Source organism: Callithrix jacchus, chromosome 14, assembly GCF_049354715.1.
Source record: "Callithrix jacchus isolate 240 chromosome 14, calJac240_pri, whole genome shotgun sequence".
Taxonomy (NCBI): domain Eukaryota; kingdom Metazoa; phylum Chordata; class Mammalia; order Primates; family Cebidae; genus Callithrix; species Callithrix jacchus.
Genome location: NC_133515.1, coordinates 58,438,337 through 58,454,309, shown reverse-complemented (window position 1 = coordinate 58,454,309; position 15,973 = coordinate 58,438,337).

Sequence of the window (15,973 nt, the reverse complement as noted above, 5' to 3'; positions counted from 1 at the left end):
CTGAACTGCAAGCTCTGGGAGAGTAGGAGCTGTGTCTGGTTTACTTACAACTGGATGCCAAGTGCCAGCACAATGCTGGACACATAGTGTGCCCACAGCAAATCATTTTTGAATGAGTGAAGAAGTAAATGAAGAATTTTTAAAGCATTTTTCCACACTGGACATGACATTATTTTATTATTTATTTATTTTGGACATGATTTTAAACAGCAGATTTTAACTGGTGGATGTCCAGGAACAGATGAAGTGTTCTCTCAGGATTTCAGATAACTCCATGGATATCTGAAGCAGCTTATTAAGGCAGAAGGATTCCTGCCCTGGGAATAAACAGACCCACGTTCTCCTTTTTGCTCTAGTTCCTCTGATCTCAAGCAAGTCACTGAGCCTCATTTTCCTTATCTACTCTGCTTCTCTCCCAAGAATCTCACATATCAAATAAAAAAAAAATGCATGAGAAAGCCCTTCTCAAATTGCAAAAGCTCATAAAAATATGTAGGAAGGGTTGTTCAAAACATATTTTGCTTTATGGACATATGGAGCCACTTGCTAATTAAATTTGCACTAAGGTGCTAACTTTCAAACTTGAAGTTGATTTTGTTTCCAAGACAATCTCCTGTTTCAAATTTTAATAATTAGAAATAATCAGCCTGGTGCAGTGGCTCACCCTGTAATCCCAGCACTTTGGGAGGCTGAGGCAGGTGGATCACCTGAGGTTGGAAGTTTGAGACCAGCTTGGCCAACATGGAGAAGTCCCGTCTTTACTAAAAATACAAAAATTAGCCAGGTGTGGTGGCATATGTATGCCTGTAATCCTACTACTCAAGAGGCTGAGGCAGGAGAATCACTTGAATTCAGGAGGCGGAGGTTGAGGTGAGCCGAGATCATGCCATTGCACCCCAGCCTGGGCAACAAGAGTGAAACTCTGTCTCAATAATAATAATATAATAATAATTGTGAGTCTGAATATCTTTAGTAGCCAAAATACATCAACTACTACTTTATTTCATAAGGGCAGATATTTTAGGGTTTGTTTCAGTTTCGTACTTGAAAGATTGCAACAGATAACTATGGCATGTTGTGATAATAGAAAATTAGATTTATGTTTCTTTCAAATTTCATTGGGCTGAGGAAGTCAAGATATTTTTTTGACAGACTAGCCAATGAATGTAAATTACATAGATTATTTAAAAAACAAATCTTAGTTTTAAATTTTTTCTTTTTTAAAAAATAAAATAAGCTTTTTTACTATACAAAGGAGTGTTTAAATCATCAGTATTTTGAGGAATGTTCACAAATGAAATAGACCTAATGTAATCAATAGTGAGATAAAAAAATAGAACATGTCCAGCATCTAGAAGCCTCTCCCCTTGTGCCTTTCCAGCTATCACCCCAGGAAGAAAGCCTTTATTCTGACTTCTGACATTAGAGACTCGTTTTTCTTGTTTTAAACCTTTAAAAATGAAATTATACACTGTGTTGTAAACTTTTATGCTTGTCTTCTTTTACTCAAAGTTAATCATTCATTTTATTGCCTGTAACAATAACGTGTTATTCTTATTTTTTAACACTGCAGGAATATGTTTATTTTTGAGATCTATTGCACATCATGGTGAATAGAGTAAATAACAGAACATTGTACATTTCAAAGTTGCTAGGAGTGTACATTTCAATGATCTCACCACAAGAAATGTTAAATATGTTGGTGTGATGGATATGTTAGCTAGGTTGATTCAGTTATTTCACATTGTATTCAAAGACCATAGTAGCACTTGGTATCACATTATGTATATAGAATTATAAATGGTCAACTTTGAAATTTTTCTTATTAATTTATTAATGGAGACCGGATCTTGCTATGTTACCAGCCTGGTAACTCCTGGGATCTTGAACTCCTGGAATCAAGTGATCCTCTAGACTTGGCTTCCCAAAATGCTGGAATTACAAGCCTGGGCCACTGAACCCCCCCAAACCCTAGTTGTTGAATATTCTCTGTACCTTATTCAACAGGAAAGGAATATGGGAAAATTCAGAATTTCCAGAATGGAGCTAATATCTTTGTGATATGATTAATATTCATATTTAAAGGTGGGATGAAAGAAAGTTTCCCACCAAGGTCTTAGATGCCAAGAATTGGAATAAGTAACCCTTATAACTAAACTTTTTTGGTTGATTCTTTGGTAGTTTTCCATTGTATCTTAAATAAGCTCATTTCTGTTTTAGGTTATGTGATGGTGCTTGAAATGTGTACATATTGAGGACATAAAACATTTTGGAGAACAGATAATAATTGAAAGCATGAAAGAAAGAAAGACCAGTCTCTTACTATCTGTGAAGATTTGTGAGTTCATAGAAAAAAATGAGGCAGTGTTTGCTGACATTATTTTTTAATAACTCCAACACACTCTATTGAAAAGGAACATTTTTCTTTTCTTTCTTTGTAACATCAATTAGTAAACACATAGCATTTTAGAAGAGGAAAATACTTTAAAAGTCCCTGTTTCATAGATAATATCTAACACTTACAAAGAAGTTTACAATTACTTTCAGATAACATGATTTCATAGACTCCTCAGAACTCTATTTTTACCCTCAATTGAAAATGAGGAAATGGAGACTCAAGGACTTAAATGACTGTCTAAGGTCACACAGATAAACATAATGATGATAGATAATATTAATTGAGCACTTACTCTATGCTAAACCTTCCTTAGGCATGATCACATTTAATCCTCACAATGGGCTTATTACCTCTTACATAACATGTGACAAGCTAGCATTATAAATCAGTGCTAAGAAACTGGCATAGCTGACTTTTTTTTTTCCTGAATGCTCTTCTATAGATGCAACCTAAATATTGAATAAAATCAATATGATTTTATATATTTGGCATAGTATCATATTGTGTATGTATGAGGTCAATTGGTTAAGTAAATAATATTCTCATTTTACAGATGAGAAAATACAGACATGGAGAATTAAAAGGCTCCCATAGTGGTACTCTGCTAGCTAACACTGATGAGCAGAGGCAAGAATCCAGTTCTTTATACCACACCAGCTTCCTTTCTCTGATTTGTGTCTCAGAATGTGGAGTAGGCAATTGGTGACTTGGATCCAAAGCTAAGGACAAAGAGGCACCAAGAACCTCATATTCTGAGTTTTGGAGGCCAAGTACCTCCTCCAGGATTTAGTAAAAGTCAGGCAAACTGAATAGTCATTCCCCTAATCATCTTCTGAGACTCAGCCATTCCTCATTCCCAATCCATTTAAACTTTTGACTAGACAGGGGAGACAGGCATGTGATGAGAGTCTCAAATCTTTGGTGAAAAGTACAGTGACTCCTACTTTGAAGCCAAAGACTGGGTGCCCTGAGGACCACCTACAGAGAGTGGGATTAAGTAAGAAGAATGATACCTTATTTCTTAGCTCACACCAGATGATCTGACCCCAGTGTCTATGAGACTAAGGGAATGGAGAATTGAGAAAATGAGGCAGAGAGACGTGAGGCAGTGGTGCAGTCCTCTGCACCACTGGAATGGTAGTGCTGTATTCTTGACCAGGGGTCAAGAAGCCACCATAGAAGTAGCCAGACTTGAGTTGACCTGCCAGTACTCTACTCAAAAAGATGTGAGCGGAATCAGGGAAAGCAACTGAGGGGGGTAGTTAAAGAGCCACATAGAGGGTACTCCCACATTGGGAAACTGCCGTGGGAGACTCCTGCAAGTCCTTAATGTACTCCATGGAAAAACCAGTGTTTGAACAGCTACCACACAGAGACTGATCAACAGCACCAGCCAAGAGAAGACCACAGCTGCAGCACTGAATGAGACACTGTTCCTTTCTATCTCTGCATCTACTACAAGCCACCACCCCCAAACACTGCTACTCAAGAGAGAAGGAGGGTGGAGACTGTGCGCCTTTTCCATTTCAGGCTCTGGCCACAAATGCCTGAGCTATCTACAGGAAAGGAGGATTGGGCTTCTTCATTTCAAAGCTGTGAGAGCTGCCCAGAATGTTGTTAAGGGGTGGGAAAGGGAGATTCAGTAGAGCATGGTTAAGGTAGTAAGTGGGGGAGAAAAGGATACTTTATGTATGTACTCAACTGAATTCAGGTTGTATAGAATAGGCGTTACATATACCTCTCACTCTCTCTCTCCATATATATATATATATACACATAATAACCAATATTTGTGGATAGCTTTACATCCTTTACAAATATGCAGAAAGTTGTATGGGATGATATTGTCAGGAACTGAGTAGCATTTTAAAAATTATTGCATATCCAAGTGATGAAATTAAGAAAACATGGGCCAACAAAAAAAGGTAACCTCATCTTTCTTCTGAGTTTTCTTTTTGCCCCAGAAGATGTTTTGGTATCTGACCTGCCAGGATGCTAAGAAGTTCTGACTGATAGACTGATAGATTCAATCAAACAGTCAGTATTCAATTAGTGCTTTCCATGGTAAATACCATAAGAATGAAAGAGTATATAAAAAAATGGTCCTGGCCAGGTAACAGTGGCTCACTTACATCTGTAACCCTAGCATTTTGGGAAGCTGAGGTGGATGGATCACTTGAGCCCAGGAATTCAAGACCAGCCTGGACAGCATGGCAAAACTCTGTCTCTACAAAAAATACAAAAAGATCAGCTGGGCTTGGTGGTACATGCCTGTAGACTCAGCTACTCAGGAGGCTGAGGTGGGAGGATTGCTTGAGCCCAGGAGGTTGAGGCTACTGTGAGCTATGACCATACCACTGCATTACAGCCTGGATGATGGAGTGTGATTCTATCTCAAAAAACAAACAAACAAACAAACAAACAAAAAACTGTTACCTACTTTCAAGGTGGTGACACTCTAGGTAAACGTATACTCATTAAACGTATAGGGTAGCATATGACAAGTGCCAAATGAATCAAAGTGACAGTAAAGGTAATGTGTGACTTTGTTAGAGACCCTCTTGCACTGGTTGCCTGATCAGAAAGGGTGAGGCTTGAATGGTGCCATCAATGATGGGTGAGAATAGGAGGGCAGAAAGTAAAAGGCTGCTACTTGTGCAAATGAGCAGAGATCAGGGTTGTTGGGAAGTCATATTTGGGGACATTGAGTCACCCTCAATGAAATTCTGTAGCAGGCCGGGCACGGTGGCTCATGCCTGTAATCCCAGCGCTTTGGGAGGCCGAGGCAGGTGGATCACGAAGTCAAGAGTTTGAGAACAGCCTGGCCAACATGGTTAAACTCCATCTCTACTAAAAATACAAAAATCCCAGCTATTTGGGAGGCTGAGGCAGGATAATCGCTTGAACCTGGGAGACAGAGGTTGCAGTGAGCTGAGATCACGCCACTGCACTCCCGCCTGGCAACAGAGCTAGACTCCATCTCAAAATAAATAAATACATAAACAAATAAAAGAAATTCTGTAACAGCATCCTTCCCAATTACTGGAAAACCCAACTCAAACTGGCTTAATAAATGGCATTTATTAGATCATATGACTAAAAAGAACTAGAGGTAGAGTGCACAGGAGTGGGTCAATTTGGGTTGTAGCTCCATTTCTCTGTGAGTCTCACTGCCCTCTCTACCCTCAGTCTGGTGTTCATCTTGTTTGTGAGATGGTTCCCTGGGTGTATTGGTTATCTATTGCTGCATAACAAAAAACACGCAATTTTAGCAGATTAAGCAGTAAATTTTTTTTTTTTTTTTAAGACAGAGTCTCACCCTGTCTACCAGTCTGGAGTGCAATGGTGTGATCTCAGCTCACTGAAACCTTCACTTCCTGGGTTCAAGTGATTCTCAAGCCTCAGCCTCCTGAATAGCTGGGATTACAGGCACACACCACCATGCCCAGCTAATTTTTGTATTTTTAGTAGAGATGGGATTTCACCATGTTGGCCAGGCTGGTCTTGAGCTCCCGACCTCAGGTAATCCAACTGCCGCAGGCTCCCAGAGTATTATAATTACAGGCGTGAGCCCTGTGCCTGGACAAGCAGTAAACTTTTAAAATTTTTGTCATTTATTTATTTATTTTTGAGAAAGAGTCTCATTCTGTTGCCCAGGTTGGAGTACAGTGGCACTACCTTGGCTCACTACAACCTCCATCTCCTGGGTTCAAGCGATTCTCCTGCCTCAGCCTCCTGAGTAGCTAAGATTACAGGCACTCTCCACTACACCCAGTTAATTTTTGTAGTTTAGTAGAGATGGAGTTTCACCGTGTTGTTCAGGCTGGTCTCGAACTCCTGACCTCAAATGATCTGCCTGCTTCCACCTCTCAAAGTGCTGGGATTACAGACATAAGCCACCTTGCCTGGCCAGTAAACTTTTTTGTTGTTGTTACAGTGTCTCACTCTGTCACCCAGGCTGGAGTGCAGTGGCATGAACAGGTTCACTGCAGCCTCTACCACCTGGGCTCAAGCAATTCTTCTGCCTTGGCCTCCCAAACTGCTGGGATTAAGGGTGTGAGCCACCACACCTGGCCAAAATAAAGAACAAAACATTTATTCTCTCACATTTTCTGTGTCAGAAATCTAGGTGCCGCTTAGTAAGTGGCTCTGTCTCAGGGTTTTTTGTGAGGCTGCAATCAAGATATCAGTCAGGCTGAGGTCGTCTGAAACATTGTGTGGACTAGAGGATCAGCTTCCAAGCTAGCTCATCTGGCTGTAATGGTGACTTCAGTTCCTTGGTATATGGGCCTTTCTATACAGTTTCTCAAGACATGGTAGCTGGATTCTCTCAGAGCAAGTGATGAGGGAGAGAGGCATGTGTTATAACACAATCTCAGAGGTGATATACCATCACTTCTTCCTGGCTCTATTGATTATGCAGACCAATCTTGCCAACCCTGATATATTGTGAAGGGGTATTATTCAAAGGTGCAAATATCAGGAGGCTGAAATCATTGGGGCCATCTTGGAGGCTGGCTACTACGTCTGGCCTATATGATTCCTTATTTATATCCAGAATAAAGTTGCTTATTTTAGTCATTGAACTAAAGTTCTCACATTTTCTCTGATGTGAGAAATGTTAAAGTTTATCTTTAAACACAGGAACTACTATGTGGCTTAGGTCTAAGTTACTGAGCCAATGTCTGTTTCAAGGGGAATAGGATGATGATGACTGGTTTAGACAAATTAGGATACACCTAGAGCTAGAGCTGTAGGTTGCTGCATGGTTCAAACAGCACGGTTGATTCATAGGAGTGGATAATATGTTGGGAGGCAACTGCAGTCCTCTACTGTCTGTCTCAGGCTCCTCAGCATCCATCTGTATCCTCCTCCTTACCCAAACACTGTCATGTGCATTATAACCCTTCTCTAAAGAGGCTATCCAAAGTCTAATTCAAGCTCAAAGTCCAGGCTCTCTGGGTATTGTTCTTTCCTCTCCATCAGGTCTGGCTACAACTCTTCACAGTCTAATGATTTCAGGAATCCACTTCTAACGTAACCAATATGGAATTGTAAAGAAAGTACAGGATAACTTCAATAAAACACTCATTAGAAAGAGTGGATGGACCACAATACACAGCCTTCCTTGCTCCATAGCACACATTATTTCCTACTGGAAAGCAATTTTAAATTCTCCCTACCATGGTTGGAAGAGAGTCTGGGTAGCAAGAGTAGAAAGTAGAGTCCCTATCATTAATTGCTGCTAGATTGTGGAGGGCCTTTTGGAATGTTAGCCTATAAGCAATGGAGGAAAAAACAGGACCATTGAAGGTTTTTGCATAGGGTAGAGTTATGATTTTGTTAAACTTAATTTTGGAGGCACTATGCAGTATAAATTCACAAATCACCTTGAAATAATGCCCTGGGGACACATTTCCTCAAATAAACTGAAAGTAATGCTTGAAAAAGAAATGTTAACTGATTTCACAGTAAAAACCCATGTATTATCTATGTTTGTCTCTTTCCAAATAGAAATTATAAGTTGTTTCCAGGCACCTATGTGGAACAAACAGGGTGGTTCACATTGTGTCACTTCCTTGGTATTAATTCCAAACCAGAATGAAAAAGCTTTAAGACTCTTTTGAAAAGATTTGTAATAGAAGTAGACTTGGTATGTGGAGAGTGATAGGGACTAAGATTAAATAGAAAAAGTGAGAAAAAAATTGCTAGAGAAAGCATATTTGAATAGTTATAATCCTTCACTTATGCATAGTGAAGAAAATAATAAAAAATTGTTTAAATTATTTTACTATTGTAAGTCCTGCACAAGTTAGCTAGTTACAAGTTGGTATGGGCTGTGAAACATCTGTACTTTAAACAAGAATCAAGGAGTGGGATAGGTAAAGCTGTAAGCCATTGCACTACCTGCTAGTGTGAAGAGCTTTTCCTAGTTTATAATATGAGGAATAAAGCCTATGAGATTTCTTCTCAGATGGCCTGGAAGAAATCCAAGATGGAAAATGGTGGAAAAACTGAGTATTCATATTTGAAATTTCAGATATTATTATTTACTTTGCATTTGACTTATTCCCGAGAAATATGACAGAAATACCCCCATAATCAAGTTATGATATTTCTCTAGTCTACAGATGAGTATAGTGAGTGAAATGTATAAAAGAAAACATTTTTTTGAGGTAGGAATAGATTCATCACTGAGTTTCTCTGCCAAATTCAGAATTAGATAGTGGAAAAATTCTATTTATTTTGAGTTTGTGAATCTGCCAGCAAACTGTTGGGAAAAATAAAGACAAGCCAGATGAGGACTTGGGTTATGGAATGAACCATAGATGACATATGACTGAACTTTTCAAGAGAATATAATTTTTCCCACTTTTATTTCCTGGTTGTAGTTTAGAGTGTTTAATAACTTTGATTTGCAGTGTGCATTTCTACTATACTAAACTATAGCAGCAAAATGGAAAACACAGCATATTGCTGTGTTGAAATCAACCTTAAGGGTCAGGAAATTGAAAATATCATGTTTCCATAGTAACACTAATTTAGTCAGATCACACATGTTGTTTCCGAGCCATTAGTTTACGCTTATGATATTCTGGATGGGAACACAATATTTACTCTGGAATGTGGTTAAGTTCATGTCACAATGCAAAGCAATTTCGTATTTTCTTTATGCCCATTTTAAATCCTTTATTATGGTTGGTTTGATATCTGATTCCCTGGGCTATTTTGGGAAATGCAAAAATGTAAACATTTTAAAAAAAGTTTCTGAAGATAATTAAATAGGAAATTATGAAGATATCATATTTATATAACAATTATGGAAAAATTATAAGAAAAAGTAACTGGATTTTGAAAGTTTGCATCAGAATTTTTGGGTAATTGTTAGATAATTTATTTGGTCTTCCAACTGGGTGGCTCTGAATTGATCTGATTTTAGTTTTCATGGTTATCACATTCTATATGATATCTACTAGGGATTTTTCCCATCTTCTTTTGAATTCCCAAATTCATGAATACTGCTATAGCTCTGTCTTTGACATTTTTGGCCCACTCTTCCATAAAGAAGCCCCTCCCACCACAACTTCATAGGAGTTACTACCAAGATAATGACCTGTAGAAAAGGGCAAACCCGCCTTCCCAGTGGGCACTTTGTCAATGCACATACCAGGCACATTCCTATGCCTGGCCTGTACAGATCAGTCTCATGTTGTGTGTGATTCAAATCTGCTTCTTACTAAAATGACAAAATGTCACATGTGATATCTTTGAGGCCATTCATGATTATCACATCAAATTTCAGCTGGGCATTTCTGGGATAAATTCCACTTGATCATAGTGTATAGTTCTTTCTATATGTTGCTAGATTTGGTTGCTATTATTTTGTTGAGGATTTTTATTTCTATTTCCACAAGCAATATTGGTCTGTAGTTTTCTTTTTCTTTTTTCCTTTTTTTTTTTTTTGAGATGGAGTCTCACTCTATTCCTCAGGCTGGAGTACAGGGGTGTGATTTTGGCTCACTGCAACCTTCACCTCGTAGGTTCAAGCAATTTTCCTGCCTCAGCCTCCTCAGTAGCTGGAAAACAGGCACCTGACACCACACCTGGCTGATTTTTGTATTTGTAGTAGAAACGGGGCTTCACCATGTTGGCCAGGCTGGTCTCAGACTCCTAACCTCAAATGATCCGCCTGCCTTGGCCTCCCAAAGTGCTAGGGTTGCAGGCATGAACCCCTGCGCCTGGCCAGTTCTGTAGTTTTCTTGTGACACTCATGAACATTGGGTAATAGAGTATATACCCAAACTCTCACTCAGTTCACTTAAATTAAGAAAAACAAAAGCAATGTTTTACTTAAATTAAGAAAAAAATGACAATCATGCCTTTTGGTATTGGGAATATGTATACAATTTATGTGGTTGATTGGACAGTTCACTTTCTTTCTTTTTTTTTTTTTTTCTTTTTTTGAGGCAGGGTCTTTTTGGTCACCCAGGTGAGAGTATAGTGGTGTGATCACAGCTCATTACAACCTCGACTTTTTGGGCTCAAGCAATCCTCCTGCCTCATTTTTTGATTTTTTGTAGAGGCGAAGTCTTACTGTGTTGCCTAGGCTGATCTTGAACCGGGCTCAAGCAATCCTCCTGCTTTGGCCTCCCAAAGTGCTGGGATTACAGGCGTGAGCCACTGGCCTTGACAGTTCACTTTCTTGCCAGTCTCACTGTTAAGTAATGCTGAGAGATTAAATTCAATACAAGACATTATTTACTGAATGCCTAATATGCTAGGCTTGTGCTTGGTACTGGGGGTATACTGATGAGTAATGAATGGTAGTAGTTGCATAGTGGGTAAGAGTAGTTGGATTTGCATCCTACCTTTACTACTTCCTAACTGATGGAACACAAACAAATTGCTTAAACCTCAGTTTCCTCATCTCTGTAATGTGGCTATTAATAGCATATAATATAGGATTGCTATGAAGTTTAAATTAAGAATACATGTAAACAGTGCCTGACATTTAGCTATCACTAGATACAGTTTGGCTATTATTATTATTTGTTTTTCTTGTGCCAGAACTTACATATATTATTTCATTTAATTTTCATAACAACCCTGCCGAGGAGCTTAGTATTAGCTCCATTTATATAGCTGAGAAACCTTTGCTTCTAGAAGCTAAATAACTTGCCTGAGATCACAAATATGGTGACTGGTAGAAGCATAATTCACATCCAGAATATGCTTGACTGCCAAGCTAGTGTTCAAAAACCTTATATAGCCTTTCCCAGGCTTAACAGAGCTCTCTAGATTTTCCAGGTAGCCCTGTCCAATAACTAGTTTAGATTGTTTAATTTTCCAGAGAAGATGTTTTGGTTTCATATACCAGTGACTTGGTCCCCTAAAGATCAGTTAAAAAAATTCTAATACAAATGTCATCTATTGTATTAGAATTCTATTTTTGTTGTTGTGTTGTTTGAGATGGAGTTTCGCTCTTGTTGCCCAGGTTGGAGTGCAATGGCACGATCTCAGCTCACCACAATCTCCACCTCCCAGGTTCAAGAGATTTTCCTGCCTCGGCCTCCTGAGTTGCTGGGATTACAGGTATGCGCCACCCTGCCCAGCTAATTTTGTATTTTTAGTAGAGATGGGGTTTCTCCATGTTTGTCAGGCTGGTCTTGAACTCCTGACCTCAGGTGATTCGCCTACCTCAGCCTCCCAAAGTGCTGGGATTACAGGCATGAGCCACCGCCCCCAGCCTAGAGCTCTATTTCTTCCTTAGTATACAGAAGAAATGTATCTGTCTATGTGGCAACTTAAAATGAATGTATTTACTTAGAGAATTCATTTTTCAATGGGGGAAAAGCACATATTGTATAGAAAGCTTTGTTTTTCTGTTTTCATTTTAAGGTTAAAAAGTTCAGTTAAGGATATTTTATTCTCTCTCTAGACTCACTCTCTGCCCTTGATTTTGATCCTTGTTTAACCAAGGATTGTTTTCCAGGGTCTCTGACTACCTATTCATGGCTTTGTTTCCCACTTTGCTATAATTTTTAAGTGCTCTGTTTTCACACCACCGAAAGGGCCTCAGAGGTCCTGAGAGTGTAGGAAGAGGGTTAACAAATAACGTGAAGCCCAAGATTTAAACTTTTAGGGCCGAATTTACGGTACAACTTTTCTTTTTGTGTAGAAGTAGCTTTTCTGTGGTTAGAAGAAGCTGTAATTTTGGGAGAAAGATGACAGAACTTTGGATGTGGAGGCACTGGGAAGAATTCAAGTAAACTGAGGTATAGAAAAGTGGCGCAGAATGAAGATGGAGCCGCTGTGGTGCTTCCACCAAGAGACATCCCAGGACTTAACAACAGTCCTATATGTCCTTCAGAGTAAATGATGTTGCAGAAAAACAACGTGTTTCTACCAAGAGAAGAAATTATCCAACATTTTCTTTCTTTCTCCTTATCCAGTGGCTCTTCAGGGGAACATTTTTAACCCTAGATCAGGGGACTAGACTCATTTCACCCCTCAAAATAAAGCCTTATAAGCAATGTATACTTAGATTGAAGTTTCTAGGGAAGATGGGTGAATACCTAAAAATGAGAAAACTTTCTGAAAGGAGAAAAAACATCTTAATTTTAAAGGAAAAAAAAATTCCACTGCATACCAAATATGACACGAAGTTGATACCCACCCAGTGGCCAGATATGTTTTCCTGAGGGATTTCCTTGTGTTTATTCCTCTAGCATTTTTTCATTCCTGACTTTTGGGGTGGCCCTTCTGTGAAGAGTTTCCTCATCCCAGCTGTTATGATGTTTAATCTAGAGTTGCCAACTTCTGATCCGGCAGTTCCAGAACACAGGGTGAGGAAAACAAAGCTTTCCAGTATTTCTGAATCTGATCCCCCACCCGCATTGGAATTAGTGCTTTAATCTCTGGTCAGTCCTGAATTGTTTTCGACTTTAGCTTTATCTTTTCTCTCCCCCAGAATAGCAGAAGAATTACTAATGGTAAAGATATACGCCTGTATCCAGGGTTCAAATTACTAACCCTCTACACAAACCTCAATTTATGTCCCTTTTCCTTTTCTATCCCTTCCCTCCTTTCCATCCAAGTAAACTATGGTATTTTTTGGGTTTCTGTGTATGGAAGAATTTACTTTGAAGAGGTTTTTTTTTTTTTTTTTAAATAAAAATTAGATTATAGTTTTTAAGCTAACCAGGATTATTTTTTTCTCAGGAAAAACAGGATAATCTTTAAACAGGAAAACCATCTGGTTTTGATCCTAGTGTTAGCCCATGAGATGGCTTGACACTTTAAATAAGCAAAGTCATGGCTTTTCGGTTTAGAAATATGCAAAGATGGCTATTCCTGCCTTTGGCTTGATTGTTTAATGTTAAGGTGGAATGGTCCTGACTGGTCCTGTGTTTTATGCCTGATCTGCTGCAGGACTAGGCAGATAAGGAATTAGGGAAAAGCAGACTTACTACTCAAAATCAGAAAACAAGGCACATATTTATATGAAGAAACAGCTCCTTTTTCCAAATATGGAGAAACATAAAACTTACTCTATTTCTTCCATGACATAGCTGTTTTTTTCTGGTACATTCAACCAATACTGTTGTACTGTGAATGAAGCTACCTCTGGCAATGAAAAGTATTTAGGAAATCCAATGGTGAAGTAGGAAAATGGTGTTTTTTGGTTTTCTTACTGTACCTAAGTTTCTGGTACAACATGACTATTCTCACATGGCTTTGTTTAAGGACAACCCCCCTCAGAGCCCCCACAGATTTGCCTTTAGACCATACCTCATGCTCTGGATCTTTTCCTCACCCTTACTGTCCTTGGTAAGGATGGATAGCCACTGACCTGAAACAGTTTATTTATTTTTATTTTTATTTATTTATTTTTGAGACAGAGTCTTACTTTGTTGTCTAGGCTGGAGTGCAGTGGCACAATCTTAGCTCACTGCAACCTCTGCCTCTGGGTTCAAGCAATTCTTCTGCCTAGCCTCCCAAGTAGCTAGGATTACAGGCTCCTGCCACCATGCCTGACTAATTTTTGTATTTTCAGTAGAGACGGGTGTTCACCATGTTGGCCAGGCTGGTCTCGAACTTATAACCTCATGATCCATCTGCCTTGGCCTCCCAAAGTGCTGGGATTACAGGTATGAGCCACTGCGCCCAGCCAGTGACCTGAAATAGTTGAGTGTCTCCTTCCCTTATGTAGCTGCTCCCAGCCAGGCATAGCCAACTAGCTTGCTGGCAAGATAAACAGTAGAAATATACTATTTTACACGTTAATAACAAGAATCTTTTAGAATTAATTCCTGATCCCCAAAGAAATTCTGCAAATATAAGAAATTTGTGGAAATTTTAGGTGATATCACGCTAATTGGACCTGCCTATCTGGGAGCCAGAAGGCATTCTAGTGTCCCATAGGATGTTATATATCAGGTTAAAGCTGCCTTTGAATCTTCATTTTTTTTTTCTCTTGAGAAAAATCCCTATTCCTTCTATTGAAAGGTCTTAATGAAAGCTTCAAAGAAAAATGCAGATTTGTTATGAAAGAAGGATGGGTCCTTATTGGAAAGATGTTTTAACCAAAAAATACAAATATTAAATGGTGTTCCCAATATTTCATAGCAGTCTGGATGAGAAAATCCCAGATTTCAGTATTGTTTCTGAAGTATTATTCTAGTTCTTTCATATGATTGACAACTAATTCTCTTGCTCATGTTTCCCTTCTTTTTGGTTGTCCGTATTATTTATACATTTGTTTTGATATATGAAAAAACATTCCTTCCAAATAGTTGAAGTTTCCCTACTCTAAAAGAGTTTTGTTGTTTGTTGTTTGCTTTTGTTGTTTTCTAAGAATTAGGGTAGAAATCTATCTTAGGCAGAATGGAAAATATTTAGGAGAATTGAGTCACATTTGTACTATTATTGTGTGGACATTCTATTTTGACTCATCTTTCAAATAACAAATATTGTGGAAACGTTTTATGAACTTCTGTTGAGTGAATTTGAATATCTGACTTAGAGACTTTTTTGACATTACTTTTTTGAGATGTTTGTGTTTATGAAGATATACTTTGTCTGCCTGAATTTGTTTACCTGAATGTGTATAAAAATGAATTTCTGATAACTTAGGAAAATAATTCCTTTCTATTTAAACATTAACATGTGTTTCTTAAATTGTACATTAATATAAAGCATAATTAATTTGTTTAGTATTAAGAAGCTACATTGATTAAAATATTAAACTATTTTTGGTTTATTTACTCATTTTCAGTTGTCAAAATAAGTATAATTGGAAACAGCTGCCTTCGTATTATTTTTGACAATTCTTCACATTTGAGTTTAAAATGTGTAACTAAAAAAATGGGCCTTACCTAATTACAATTTTTCCTGAAGTGTATACCTTCAGATTGTTGTTCTGTAAATTAGAAAATAAGTAAAAACAGAAACTGGTTATTTTAAAACCAGTACCACAGTTTTATAGGCAGATATTTTCTGTGGCATCCTCATTTTTATGAATTTATTAGCGTCATTTGGCTATTTTACACATATTAGCAGATTTCACAGTTCTCTTGTATCATTAAAATGTGGTAGAAGACGAATGAAATGTTTCTTTGCCCTTTTAGTCTTGTCTTCAAGCTGCACTTAAACTTCTTTTCATTATCAAAACAACTTAATAATGTGATTTGATATTAGCAACAGATTTGAAATTTTTCCATACCTTAATAATTTTTGTGGTCAAATAAGTATGTTTATTTTTAGTGTTTTTAGGATTGATTTATCTCATGCAAAGTGAGCTCTTGATTAAACTTAGAAATTAGGAAGCTAGAAATATTGGAAATATTTTTTAAAATACCAGTTTAATATAAAATGCTATACTATTAGATAATTTTTTTTCTAAATTTATCCCTACAAAACTTCTAACTTATGAAATGAGTTTAAAAAGAAATACTGTGTGCTTCTCCCCCACCCCATACACCAGAGAGTCTGGCCAAGACCAAAAGAAATACAGTACAAGGTATCTAACATGCATTTGAAAGCATGGGAAATGCTTGTTTTACTGCTTATGCT